The sequence below is a fragment of the Herpailurus yagouaroundi genome, unplaced genomic scaffold (assembly GCF_014898765.1).
Source record: "Herpailurus yagouaroundi ecotype Mexico unplaced genomic scaffold, PumYag 141, whole genome shotgun sequence".
In the NCBI taxonomy this organism is placed as follows: domain Eukaryota; kingdom Metazoa; phylum Chordata; class Mammalia; order Carnivora; family Felidae; genus Herpailurus; species Herpailurus yagouaroundi.
In genome coordinates, this window is record NW_024412396.1 from 742,946 (window position 1) to 757,106 (window position 14,161).

At 45.7% G+C, this 14,161-nt stretch overlaps 1 protein-coding gene and 4 non-coding genes across 5 annotated transcripts in view; 1 reads left to right on the plus strand and 4 right to left on the minus strand.

The window, feature by feature from the left end:
• The window catches only part of RNASE12 (ribonuclease A family member 12 (inactive)), a 22,184-nt gene extending 10,463 nt beyond the window's left edge, over positions 1-11,721 (minus strand). The window contains exon 1 of the mRNA XM_040476521.1: positions 11,627-11,721. The gene's annotated coding sequence lies outside the window, so the exon portion shown is untranslated. The remainder of the gene's footprint in view (positions 1-11,626) is intronic.
• TRNAP-AGG (transfer RNA proline (anticodon AGG)) lies at positions 5,946-6,017 on the minus strand. Its single transcript has one exon. It is a non-coding gene; the product is annotated as a tRNA-Pro (tRNA).
• Positions 6,920-7,001, plus strand: TRNAL-AAG (transfer RNA leucine (anticodon AAG)). The gene has a single exon. It is a non-coding gene; the product is annotated as a tRNA-Leu (tRNA).
• Positions 9,141-9,212, minus strand: TRNAP-AGG (transfer RNA proline (anticodon AGG)). Its single transcript has one exon. It is a non-coding gene; the product is annotated as a tRNA-Pro (tRNA).
• TRNAT-UGU (transfer RNA threonine (anticodon UGU)) lies at positions 9,514-9,586 on the minus strand. Its single transcript has one exon. It is a non-coding gene; the product is annotated as a tRNA-Thr (tRNA).
• Positions 11,722-14,161: the final 2,440 nt, after the last annotated feature.

Here is a 14,161-nt window from a genome sequence, read left to right on the forward strand (position 1 = left end):
TAAGTGTGGGAGAAGTGACAGTGTGCCTGTGGACTGGAAGCAGGGCCAGGGGGTGGGGGATGGGGAGCACTGGCAATGAGAAGCTGGGAATGGCTTGGATTCAGTAAGGTCACTTAGGGCACAGGGTGCACTCCTCCCCCCCACCCCCACGTCATTCTCTAATCTTCTTTGTGCCCACTTTTCTATCACCCAGATGCCACCTTTTAGCACCTCCCTAAAGACTGAAAGGTTGGAAGCACTTCTAAATTGGGATCTGATTTCTTTCCCCCCTATTCATTTTCACCAAAGAACCCTCCCAAACCATTTTCACCTCCTATCCTGGTGTGGAGAACAGTCAGATGATGGGTTTCTTTCCAACCTTGGAAGTGGACCTTGCTGGTGAGGAAATGTGTGCTGGTTCCCACAAACTTTCATGCAACCAAAGTAAAGCCCTGGTGTCAGGAAATATCTCTAAGTGCAGGGCAAAGGGCATGGGGCCTTACCAACTCCTCCAGGAAGCCTTCTTTCAATTAACTACCTCCATCTCCTCCTTGCATCTCCATAAGAAGCCTGTCTCCACACTCCCTGTACATAATTTGGCTTAGTGATTGCTGTGTGGAGCAGCGAAGGGTATATTTGGCCTTCTTTCCCACATGTGGGCTTCTGGAGAGCCAGGAAAAGGAACCTGTTTGCTCTAGCACACTGCCTGGTACTTCACAAGAGATCAAAAGTTGTTTGCAGAGTGGATGTGTGAAAGAAAATTCGTAAAATGGAGTCAGACACGCTAAGGGGCCATAAAATGGAGCCTGGAGCCTTTGGGGAAGTGAGTCTGAAGCACGTCCTCACACCGATGAAACCCAAACCTCAGCACTGTACAAACAACATCCTGGAAAACATCCATACGCTTTGGCCAGAAGGCCGGAAAAAACTCTTTTGCAACCTTTGCTTGCATGTGACTCTCCAGTAGCATTCTAACAGCTCAGCACTTTTGCAGCTAGCCCCAATCACATCTCATTGAAAACAACTCATGTAAATTCTCTTTCCTCTTGAAATACCCTGACCTCCATTGTCTCTTCGGGGCACACTTTTCTTCCACTCTGCGCCTTCCAGGTGGCAATCCCCAAGACCCCAAATCAGTGCATACATTTATTCTGCAGTTGCTGCTTTGTCTTTTGTTGGCCAACAGATGAAAAAGTAAAAGACTTCAGGTCTTGTTCTCCCTCTGCCATGAACTAGCTAGGCGATCCTGGGCAAGTTGTGTTCCTTCGCAAGTCTGAGTCTATATTTCTAAAACGGACTTGGTAACAAAGAAAGAATTTGACTCTGAGGTTCCTTTCTGCTATCACAAACTAAGTTTCTGAGCTAAACTGAAATGACACAATTCCTATTCTCTTAAGGCGACAAATTTCTGGCAACCAATTCTATTCCCCTCCCCCCCCCCCCCCCCCCCCCCCCCACAGGGCGGGTAGAGATGTGGTCTCCACCCCCTGGCCTGGAGTCAAGGTAAGCAGTGGGGAAACGGAGATGGAGCCTGGCTACCAGACCCGGAAGTGGGGAGGTGGGGCTCTGATTCAGGAATGTGGTAGAGGTGGAGGAGCCCTGTGAAATGGCTTAGGAAATTGACATTTTGGTCAAAAGAACACACACTAAATCAAGAACACTAAGTATTGGCCAAAAAAAGGTGGGGAGGAATGAAGCACCACTATTCTGGTGGGGTCATCAGCTACCTTTGGCAACTGGAGAGCTGTTCCCTAAACACACTGTTAACTAGTGGATTCACGCAATACCTTTCTAAGTCTCTGGCCAGCTGCCAACCTGCCCTCCCACCACCTCACCTGTCTCTTTGTCCAGGTGAGACCATCAGCCTAGAGCTTGCATGTGTCCAAGAACAAGCAGCTCCTGACTTGGGCAGGACATGTTCAGACTCAGATCAGAGGCTATCAATCTCAGCCTTACACTTAAAAGCCTCAAGCTGTGAACATGGGAGATCCTGTTCTCCCTTGGGGGCAAAGTAAGCCTTTTTTTTTTTTTTTTTTTCCTTGGTAACTTTATGTGTGTCCCTGAAATGACTGCCAGCAGGCCATAACCCAGGGGAGGCCAGGTTGAGGGAAGCTGCATAAACATGTCTTTCTAACAGCTACTTGGTAGGCCCCCTGTCCCTTAGATTTCTACTTCTGAAAATGCTTTGATCTTAGCATATCTGGCTTCTCATGTGTGTCCCTGGACTGAGCCCCAGCAGCTTCCTCTGCACCCTCATTGAGGAAGGACCATTAACCCAGCCTTCCCCACAGCACCTCCGAGGACGTTCAGATCCTGCATACCACTCCTGTCTCTGCCCTCCTCTCCGGGCCAGTTCCAGCTCCCCTGAAAATCAGTAAGATGCCCTTAAAGAATATGAATGATTGTCCCCTGAGCCCAAATAATCAGCAAGGCCCCAAAGAATCCAGATTCATTAAACAAGCAAACAAACCATCTCCCCTTTCAGAAGCACCCAGCCAGGGCAGAATGAGCAGCGGGCTGGGAGTCCTGAAAGCTGGATTCCTGTCTTGACACTGGCTCTGCCACTAACTAGCTCTGTGGCCCTGAGCTTAATTCTGTGGTTCTCACCAACATTCTCTAAAAGTGGTTGGGAACTGGCAGAGTTGGTGGAATGCACGAGGTGAAAACAAGCAGGAGGTGAAAACAACTAATAATTTTAGAGTTGGCAAAAGACATCCAGCCATAACATTTCCTGATGCAGGGCTCTAGGCCTATTAGACACAGAAATGGAGCTCCCAGTGGCTTTTTGTCAACCTTACTACCACAGTAATTTTTTAATTAAAAAAAATTTTTTTTCAATGTTTATTTATCCTTGAGAAAGCAAGAGAGAGAGAGACAGAACACAAACAGGGAAAGGACAGAGAGGGAGACACAGAATCTGTAGCAGTCTCCAGGCTCTAGCTGTGACCACAGAGGCCAAAGCAGGGCTCGAAGTCACAAACTGTGAGATTATGACCTGAGACGAAGTTGGACACTTAACCAACTGACCCACCCAGGTACTTCCCCCTCCCCCACCAAGTAATCTTTTTTTTTTTTTTAATTTTTTTTTTTTTAACGTTTATTTATTTTTGGGACAGAGAGAGACAGAGCATGAACGGGGGAGGGGCAGAGAGAGAGGGAGACACAGAATCGGAAACAGGCTCCAGGCTCTGAGCCATCAGCCCAGAGCCTGACGCGGGGCTCGAACTCACAGACTGCGAGATCGTGACCTGGCTGAAGTCGGACGCTTAACCGACTGCACCACCCAGGCGCCCCCAAGTAATCTTTTTAAAACACAAATCTAGTTCTGGGGTGCCTGGGTGGCTCAGTTGATTGAGCATCCAACTCTTGATTTCAGCTCAGGTCATGATCCCACAGTTTGTGGGATGAAGCCCCACATTGGGCTCGTGCTGACAGTGTGGAGCCTGCTTGGGATTCTCTCTCCCTCTCTCTCTGCCCCTCCCCACTTGTGTGAGCATGTGCATGCTCTCTCTCTCTCAAAATTAATAAAACACAAATCTAGGGCAGTGCCTGTGCTGTTCACCCCTATCCCCACCAAAAAGAACCTTTCAACACTTCTTCAAAATATTGACAGGGCCATATCGTGGCCTAAATGGGGGGCTGCCACAGAATATTTTCCAGGCATGCCCCAATGATGACCCATCCCTCACACTGCAAGAGTGTTCTCTCTATTCAAGTCCCCAGAACCTCCATGCTCCTGTCTCCCCTGATGCAACAGGATCTGGCATTCTTTAAAAGCCTGTATAACTTTGTGATTTAAAGCAATTCTTGCAACTCATTAACCAAATATTTATTGAGTATATATTAGGTGCTAAAAACTGTTCTAGCCTCTGAGACTTCAGCAGAAAAAAAAAAAAAAGAAAGAAAGAAAGAAAGAGAAAAAGAAAAAAGAAAACAAAAAACAAAAAACAAAACCCAAAGTTCTCCTGGAGCTTGCAGTCCAGTGGTGGGGGGTGGGAGGAGAATTAAGAAAAGCAACAGTAGCAGCAGCCAAAGTCATGTGGCATGTGCAAAGGGGGTGTGCAAAATTAGAGAACGGGGGACAGAGAGCAAAAGGGGTGGATGCTATTTCATGTGGGTGGTCAGAGAAGTCCTCTCTGATAGGTAACATCTGAATAGGGATCTTAAAAGCAGGGAGGAACTGAGCTACACAGGCAGGAGGAAGATAAGATTCAAGACAGAGAGAAGGGCATGTGCAAAGGCACTGAGGCAGGAATTTCTGAGGTGCTCAGAAGGCTAATGTAGTTGGAATGTAGCCACCAAAGGGAGTGAGCTGTAGGAGATGAGGTCAGTGAAGTGAAGGGAGTTCAAGAAGCAGCAAAGTCATGTAGAGATTTTTTTAAGCCATGGCAAGGAGCTTTGACTTAATGCTGAATGAAATGGAGATGTACAGAGGGTTTTAAGCAAAGCAATGACCAGCTCTGACCTAGGTTTCAACAAGAGTATTCTGTCTGCTCTGTTGAGAATGGACTGAAGGGGCACAAGGACCAACCAGAGAGACCTGCGAAGGGGCCATTGCAACAGCACAGGTGGAAATGGTGGCAGCTTATGCGACAGTGGTGGTGGTGGAGGTGGTGAGAAGTGTTTGGATTCTGGAAATGTTCTAACTGTGCAGCCAACATCATTTGTTAAAGGATTGAATGTGAGAACGCTAAATAATCTTGGGTTGGTTCCAAGATTATTTTGCAGTTCTTCCAAATGTTGAAGAGGTACCAGAAGTTAAATACTCAGCAGTATAGATAAGAGTGAGGTGAAAAATACCTGTGGTTTCTAGCTCTTGTTCATCAGGTGAGTCAGGGCACATCTGACTGAGGGGGATGTAAGCACCAAACACAGCAGGCAGGGAGTGCAGGTGAAGGCTTGATGTTAGCTAGGGTCTCGACCCTGTGTGAGGAATGAGAGCCATGCACCTATCCACCTGTCCCCTTCAAGCCAAGCAGGCTGAACCACTGGGCCGTCTCTTATCTTTTGGAGTTTCCTGTTCTTAGCACAGTCTGTTTCTGTGGCCTGGGGAAGTAAGGAGGGTCACAGAGAAACTAAATTTGGCATGTGGTTGCTCCCAGAACTACCCTTATCCAGGGAAGATGAAGTCCCAGCTGGGAGGCAGTGATTCCGAGGAGGGTGGATGGGATACAGGATCCGTAGAGTTACTGGGGGTACTGGGTAGAGTCCTCCAGTTGTGGCCTGTGGAGCAACTGCGCAGCTGCTGTAGTTCCTAGGCCAACCCTAATTATAGCTGAGGAGCTTTTAACAAATAGCCATGCCAAGGCCCTATCCTCACAAAATCCAATTTAATGGGTTGGACCCCAAACCAGTGAATGGTAAAAAGCTTCACAGGTGAGACTAATAAGCTGGCAGGCTTGAGCATCCTGCTTAGAAGTTCATTCCCAAGGTGCTACCATGCTTGAGACTCCTCCACCCCCACAGGCACATAGCCCAAGTCCCTGGAATGTTAGGCTTGAAGGAAGAAGGGACCCCAGGCTTTATGTGACAAGACATCTTGCTGCATTTGCTGACCCTTTGTGGTCCCAGTACCCAAAGAAGAGCCCCCATGATTGCATTGGAGGAAAATTGAGGGTTATGCAAAATTATTGAGAGAAATTACAACTCTCCCAGTCCTGAATGAACAATTTTTGGATAACAACAAAAAACTGCAGAAGTGAAATGCTGGTCAATTTTAGAAATAGTGATTTTTGTCAAAGACCATATAAATGATATGTAATAACATCTGGTATTTATCCAGATTTAATAACACAAAGAACATTTGCCTGAGGATTAAGTATATAAACCTGAAGTAGTGGAGTATACAATGGTTTTCATCCAGTGACTTTAGCTACAGAAGGTGCTCCCTTCAGTGGGAAGGTGTTTAAACACCAAGAAAGCTGAAGGTCTACCGGGGGTGGAAGACAACAGACAGAAGAAAAACAGGGCTCGTCCGGGATTTGAACCCGGGACCTCTCGCACCCTAAGCGAGAATCATACCCCTAGACCAACGAGCCACACACAACTGCTCTCTCATTTTTAAACTTTAGTAAAGAAAATTTTAGCCACGTAGACAGTTGGCCCGAAAGTCCCCTCTTTACAATTGTGGGCACGGGGTGACGCCTAGTGGATAAAGTGATCACTGCAGTCTCTCTCGCCCAAATTCCGGAAGGCGATGCCCCTCGACTACAGATTTTTTCGGGAAAAAAAAGCCCAGGCATCAACGAGAATATTTCGGCACGTTTTGGCTTCCGAATGAGCCAAAGATGCTATACAGGAATGGTGGGAGGCCATCGCATCCAGGACAGTCACGGGCTGCGGGGCGACCCCGGGGGCGTGGGGAGGGCTGCCCGCGGTTGGCGGGAGAGCTGGGCAACGGGGAGGCTCCTTTCGGACTAGGCACTCTGCAGACCGTTCCTGCGCTCCGACATCTCCCGCCCTGCCTCACACTCCACAGAACGTGCTTTCCGGAAAGCTTTCGCGTGGTGTCTCCTCCAGCCGCGTCAGGGCGCCCTGCAGCCAGACGACCCCAAACTCTATCCTTCGCGGAGAGACAGCTCCCATCGTGTGACGCCCTCCCTTGGGGGGGAAGGGAAGCCGTGAGACAGGAGAGGGCCCTGACTCTTCCTGGTGACCAGCTTGCGCCTGGCCCAGGGCAGGTGCTTCGAACGTCTAAACCTAACAGAGGTAGTCCTGTCTCTCGGGACAGGACGTGTGTTACAGCTCTTTCCACCAGTCTCAAATACTGCGGCTTAAAAGACGAAAGAAAGCAAAGCAAACCAGGAAGGGACGGGCGAAAAAAGAGATACGAAGAATCCGGGAAACGACAAAACTACGAACCATAGGGCGGAAGGTGGAGGGCGGGGAGCCGGGAAGAGATTGAAGGGTAGAGAATATGCTTCCTCACTTTCCACCAGCAGGTAGCGTGGCCGAGCGGTCTAAGGCGCTGGATTAAGGCTCCAGTCTCTTCGGGGGCGTGGGTTCGAATCCCACCGCTGCCATATGCTTTTGAGCTAATTTGTAACAGACAGCAGTGTTTGCATCGGTGTGGCCACATAAGAGCACTGAATCTCTTCGCGTTCCTTTCGAGCCCCAACCGCTTTCTCCAGTTAGTGGGAATATGGGTATATGCTGTTTTGTAACTTCATATTTTTTACTCTTTCAAAACTCAAAGTTCTTATTAGTGAAAAACAATGCCATCATAAGATTATAATGATGCCTTTGAATCCGTGGTTTCCCAGAGGTAAAGTACTAGTACTTTAATATCATATACCTATAACCTTTGCTTTGCCTTTCTTCACTCAAAGAGCATATTTTGATCACTTGTTTTTGGCACTGTTCTATTGAGGGGTGCAGAAAAGATGAGTAAAACATAATGCCTGCCTGTTACAAGGGAAGCCCACTGACCAAACTGGAAAAGTAAGCCATACGATTACAAAACAGTGTTGAACCATGGTAAGACATCATCAAGCAGAAAGCAAATGTCCTATAAGGAAGGCAATGTGAGGGTTTGGGGAGGATGCTGAGGACAGTGGACTCTGCAGTTAGACTACCAGAGCTCCAGTTCTCACGTTACTAGCTGTGTGGTGTCAGGCAGGTGGCTTATCTTCTGTATGCCTCAATTTCCTCATATGTAAAATGAAGGTAATACTGTATACGTCATGGAAGTGTTATGAAAATTAGTTCATACATATAAAGGTGCTTAGCACAGAGTCTGGCAGTCAAAAAAATGTTAAGTATTTTCATTACTTAAATACATATTTTGCCACACTTAAGACTACCCTTTCTTTTCTCCCATCTGGGTTGAAATTCCACTACAGATTAAATAATAAAAGATCAAACATTGTCTACAGAAAGCTACATGAAGTGAAAAAGTCTATATGATAGTCTTGTTATTATCAATACAGGTATTTGTAATTCTGGTGTCTGCAGATAAGCAGTTAGGTAGTTTCTTTCTGAGGAGAAGCCTGAATTGGGTACTTGGGCCCAAGTGGAAAGATCAAGATCAGTTTAGGCTTTCCATTTTTAATGTAAGCCCATTGCCATGGTTCCTACCCTTTGGGAAGACTTTAATATGAGTCTACAGAAGCCAGAAATAAATGCTGTTTAATTGTGGCTTCTGGAAGCCAGCAAGTATGTCCAGGAATATGGTAACATTCATTCATCCATTCATTCATTCATTCATTCATCCATTCTTCACCTACTATGTATTGTATACAGTGCTAAGTGCTTAGGGCACAGCCACAAGCATAATAAAACTTTAGGCCTTTATATCTGGAATTTGTATCCTAATAGGGGGGAAAGAGAAGACAAAAGAAACAAACAAATGTGTGTAATCATGTCAAATAATTGTAAGTGCTGTGAGGAAAAAAATAATGTAGGGAATAGTGACAATTGGGGGCTATTTTGGAAAGGGTGATCAAGGAAGATGTCTCTAAAGAGGTGACATTTGAGCACAGAAGGAATTAAAGAGGAAGTCATACAAATATCTGAGGAAATAATATTCCAGGAGGAGGAAACAGAAAGTAAAGCTCAGAACAGGAAACCAGCGCCATGTATTTGAGGAACAGAGGGCCAGTGTGGCCAGAACAGAATGACTGAGAAGGAGGAGAAAAAGAGAGAGAGAGAGAGAGAGAGAGAGAAAGGGAGGGAGGGAGGAAAAGAAAAAAAGCGACAACGCTATGTGACAACACATAAAAACCCTTGTAAAGGATAACACATTGTACATTTTTAAAACGACGACAATGTTAGCATGCATCAGCCCCCAGTTCCCTCTCAGGAAAGAAAACCGCTCGGTATATGTGGCACCATATAAAGTTTCCAAGAAATTTCCCATACACTGTTTTATGTGACTGAATGAGTCCCTGGAGTCAGGCAGGGGAAGGGAACGCATTACCATTTCCATTTCACTATGGAGGCACTCAGAGGCCAAAGAATGATCTGCTCTCGTACCTGCCCACCGGCCTGTCGGCCCAGGGGAGTGAGGAAACACGTCGTGGGACAGAATTCGAAAGCTAGCTTGCAGCTGTCTCTACTTTGCTATTTCACATCGCGTAGGGAGCCTTCGGTTGCATCATTTTAAGCAGAGAAGAAAGGACAAAATGCAGCGACAGAAACGTAAACAAGTTGGAAGCAAAACTGGGCTCGTCCGGGATTTGAACCCGGGACCTCTCGCACCCTAAGCGAGAATCATACCCCTAGACCAACGAGCCAGCCTACAGATGCCTTTTAACTCTGCCTCAAGGCTCATTCCCGTCACTAGGGTATCCAGAACCGTATCACTCGAGTGCCTTCTGTTGGAAGGAATGCGTGTTTGTTTACCCAGAAAGCGTAAGCCTCACAACAGTCCTTTATCAGCTGCTATAATCACCAGACAGAAGCAGGGAAAGTATCGGGCATTGCCTCAACGTCTCAGTAGGTGCGGAGGACCTGGGAGATTCTGAGGGGCCGGGTCCTGCCCTCCTATATCTTCTGAGGCGTCTGGAAGTGAGGTTCGGAGGAAAAAAGGACCAAAGGCCCCAGCGAGATTTGAACTCGCGACCCCTGGTTTACAAGACCAGTGCTCTAACCCCTGAGCTATGGAGCCTCATCCTGTGGGCTGTTTCTCTACCTCTCATCTTATAGAAGCACACAGTAAAGCCAACATCCCAAAGCACTAAGAACTTTGACCAGAGCAAAAATCCAAGATATTCTTCCATAAAATGAGAATTTCTTCATGTCCTGTCAACTCTCTAAAAAAGTTCCTTTCAAGTAGAGCCACCACCAGGCTGTCTTGTCTTTCATCTTGATACTCTCCTGAGACAGTGCATCCCTGTGCATCTGGAGCCACAGAAAGGATGCAGATATAAAAATCTCATATATTTGGGCACATAGTAGACCCACCTGAGAAGTAAGAGACTCCTATAGAGGGTGTCTGATGGACAGATTATAATACACTCCTTTCATTTAATATTGTGATAAAATCTGGGGAAGGTGAAAAAAGATTTATCATGGTTTTGTCCTTTCTAAAAACCGTAAGTATTTTGGGATCAATGCCTCTCTCTCGAAGGCTTAGGGGTAGGAGCATGTAGGGAAAAGGGGTATTGGGGAGAAAGAGTTTAATCCTTCCTTAAAGGAAGATTTACCTACATCTTCGGTATGAAAATAATACAACTTTTTAAAAAGGATTTTCACTTTTTAGAAACCTTGTTTATATAAGCTAGTAAACAGGAACAAAAAAATTATTTAAGAAAGATATTGTACTTATTTCATTTTTCTTTTTTCAACGTTTATTTATTTTTGGGACAGAGAGAGACAGAGCATGAACGGGGGAGGGGCAGAGAGAGAGGGAGACACAGAATCGGAAACAGGCTCCAGGCTCTGAGCTATCAGCCCAGAGCCTGACGCGGGGCTCGAACTCACGGACCGCGAGATCGTGACCTGGCTGAAGTCAGACGCTGAACCGACTGCGCCACCCAGGCACCCCTGTACTTATTTCTTACTGCAAATATAATCATAGCTGGGAACACTGGAAAAAAGCACTGATTCGTGCAACCCCCAAAAGTGGACCAATTCTGTTTAGCAAGATTTCGAGTCTGTCCACACGCCTGTTCTTGTGCCCACTATTTTTTAATGTTTTCATTTGTCCAAGATCATGAAGTTTCTAAGAAATCTGTAAGCTTATCTGTAAGCTTATGATTCATTGTGTTAGAGTAGGCAGTAGTTAGATTCTAACAGGATACCTGGAGGCCAGCAAGGAGGAAGTCATGGTCAGATTCAAGAAATTCAGAGGCCTGTCCTGGAGGTATTCCATACGAAGGGCGACCAAACCCAACAGGCCCAAGATGGAGGATGCCAAGACAGGAAACCCCTGACCCAATTAGGAAGAAAAAGTGGGAAGCCCTGCTTCCAGCCCCAAGTAATGAATATTCTATGCCCTAGTTAACAACTGCTGACAAAAGATAGAATCCCAAACCCCAGGGACACAGTGCTCTCTCAATTTTGCTCTTGCTCTCATATCTCGAGAGTACTTTTTGCCTTAATAAACTTTCCTGCTTGTGTCGCTCATCCGCTGTGTTGCATGTCTGTCTTTGGGTTATTTTTCATGACAAGACCAAGAACCTTCCAAGACTTCTTCAGGTCTGACTGGGTTTAAGCCCCAGGACCTCAAGTCTCTGCAGCCTAGAGGCCCCTTTCAGGCTCAGGCTTGAGCAATGGAAACTTGATCAAGGCAAAAGGGCCTGCAGTAACCCTCTGGCTGAATGCAAACAGGCCCATAAGATGACCCACTTCAAAATATCCATAGGCCCTAACTGACCAATGGGCTACTTACACATAGGCACAGTTGCCAAAAAGGGAAAGTCCATACATGCTCCCCTTCCCGGTTTAGATACATTCCTCCCCACCCCCACCTCTTGCAAGCAATCTCTCCCCTGCTCTTCCTCCCGCTTCTCCCTTGAGGTGTATTCAATAAACACCTACCACCTTTGTTTTGCCTCGGGTGTTCTTTCACCCCTCAGGCTACCTGCTTCCACCTGACCTTGCCCCACATTTGGGGGCCCCCATCCAATCAGGAAAGAAACCACACATAGTTCACCTGGCAACAACTATTTTTCATTGTATCAATGTAAAACACGGTGCCACTAACCTTACAAATCTTGAAGGAAGAGAAATCTCCATACAGGCAGAATCAGGCATTTATGGCAGATATTCTTGGTTCAGGGATGAGTCACGGAGAGGCCTCACAAGGTTGTCCTAAGACGAGAGGAACATATCCAACTGTTCAGGGCCAAGAGGGTAATAGGATCTTCTGTGGCTTGACAATAGCCGTTCCTCCCAATGTTCCCTTGGTGTGCAAACCTCAGTCATTCTCCAGACAATATCCTCCTTGTCTGTAAGACAACTACAAGGCTTTGAACTGACTGCTCTGCTTTAGAGAATCAAGAATCAGTCGCTGTATCCCATTTGCCTACACAAGGCATTTTACTGGTAGAAACTTCCAAGTTAATCAGCATGGTCATCCCTTTGGACTTGAGTATGTAGCACAGTGGTTAGAAAACACCTGGGTCAGTTAGTTAACCTTGCAAAGTTGCTGTATCCTTGTTTTGGAAATGAGAGTTCATTAGTATCATCACGGTTATTACCATCTTTATTATTGTTATTTTATTCAGAGACACGGGCCTTAGGCAACATTGCTAAACAGTCAAAACCAGCACCCTAACAGCTTTCTCATCCCCTCCCTACTTGCTGTTTCTCCTCTCTTTTTCTCCCATTGCATTCTTGGCTCCTCTTAACCTTTTCCTGAAATCTGTTCCCTCATCCTATCTGTCACAACTGAGCAAGCTTCTATTCTTTTCTATTCTCTGTATGGACTGAATTCTTCCCTATAATTGTAGACTGCTTGTTACACATCTGAAAGGAATTTAAAATGCTCAAAGGAGCCTCCAAAAAGAGAAGCTAGGACAACAACCATGGGCCTGATGGTTTTTGTTCCCCTTCACAGAGGTTGTCTTTGGGTTCAGGGTCCTCCCTCTCTTCACAGGATAACTAAACCTTTTCCCAAGAGACCCTATCTACATTCAGTCTATTTCCTACCCCTGAAGTTTGTCCCAGGACCTTACATCAATCTCTCTCATTCTTCCAGCCACTCACTGCCCTCAGCTCACTTGGGTTGGCCTGACTCAGGAGGTTCCAAGAGCCTGCTCCACTAGTCTGGTCCAGAGGGCAACATCAAAAAGGCCTGTTCCAGAGTGTTCTGGCCAATTAGAAGTTCTCTAGAACAACTTGACCCCTGGTAGGGATCTTAGGATTATTTTTAATTACTTTTTTGCATATTTGTCTGTATTTCATCCATTTCCCCTCAACTTTTTATTGTGCAAAGTTTTAATTCTAGTGTGGAAATAAAGGAAGACCAAGTAAATGATAACAGCAAAGGCTATTTATTCAGAGTTTGCTGTAGCAAGGAAGTCAGCCATCATCATTTGAGTTTTGTCAGAGACCCAAAGGCAGACAGAAAAGTGGGAAAGCTTTTTAGTGGAAGGCTTCAGGTGTGCCTTGATTGGAGACCATTGGCATGGGGAAGCTACAGACAGTCTACCTAGAAGCAAAGCATCCTATGTGATTGGTTAGGGGTGCATATTTGGCTTTCTCTGGTTGGTCCTAAATTGGAAGCAGGGACAAATATTAGGAAAGCTGTCAGTTGCTAATCAAGTCTTGGCCATTTGGGGCTGATTATTACAGAATTATTGCTTGGCTCCCTGGCTTGTCACTAGAGATAGTGGTCTGAGTTCCTAGAAGTCTGACTTAAAGATAGTAGGATGGTTTCCTGAGCTGATGAACATTGTAAGGGAAAAATACAAGTTAAAAAGAAGAGGTTTGATTCTCCCTGTCAAAACTGAGAAAAGTGATTACCCTTCTCTCCTTTTCCTTTGAACATTTATTTTAGAAAACTTGCAAGAATAAGTACATCACAGTGCTTTGCATTACTATGATGAACAATGTAGAGGCGCCTGGGGGGCTCAGTCGGTTAATGTCTGACTTCAGCTCAGGTCATGATCTCACACTTTGTGAGTTCGAGCCCTGCATCAGGCTCTGTGTTGACAGCTCAGAGCCTGGAGCCTGCTTCAGATTCTGTGTCTTCCCGTCTCTCTGCCCCTCCCCTGCTCATGCTCTGTCTCTCTCTGGCTCAAAAAAAAAAAAAAAAAAAAAAAAAAAAAAAGAACTATGATGAACAATGTAATTAACATGTGAGACCATAAAGGAACTAAATATTTAAGTAGGGGCTCAATAAATACTCAAAAGACTATCTATTACATTCATCCAAATACATCCAAATACATCCAATACATATCATTCACCAGTATTTAATTTTGAGCACTATTTTTACAGTATAGGCCACTACTTGGCTGGCTCTGTACTGGAGCTAGAGAAAGAATTTTACATTGCAATGTAATGCGAGTCTCCTGCTGATCTAGAAGGATTCTGGTGGGAACTTTCAAATGCCCTAAATTGACCATGGGGGCATGTGATACATAGATTGGAACAGAGAGTCCCTGTCAAAATTCTCTAACCTTTGGGGAGCTTATTAAGATTCCAATTCAATAGACCTAAGACCCTACATTTCTAATAACTTACCAGGATATGCTGATCCTGCTGGTGCCTGGACTACAGTTTGAGTATCAAG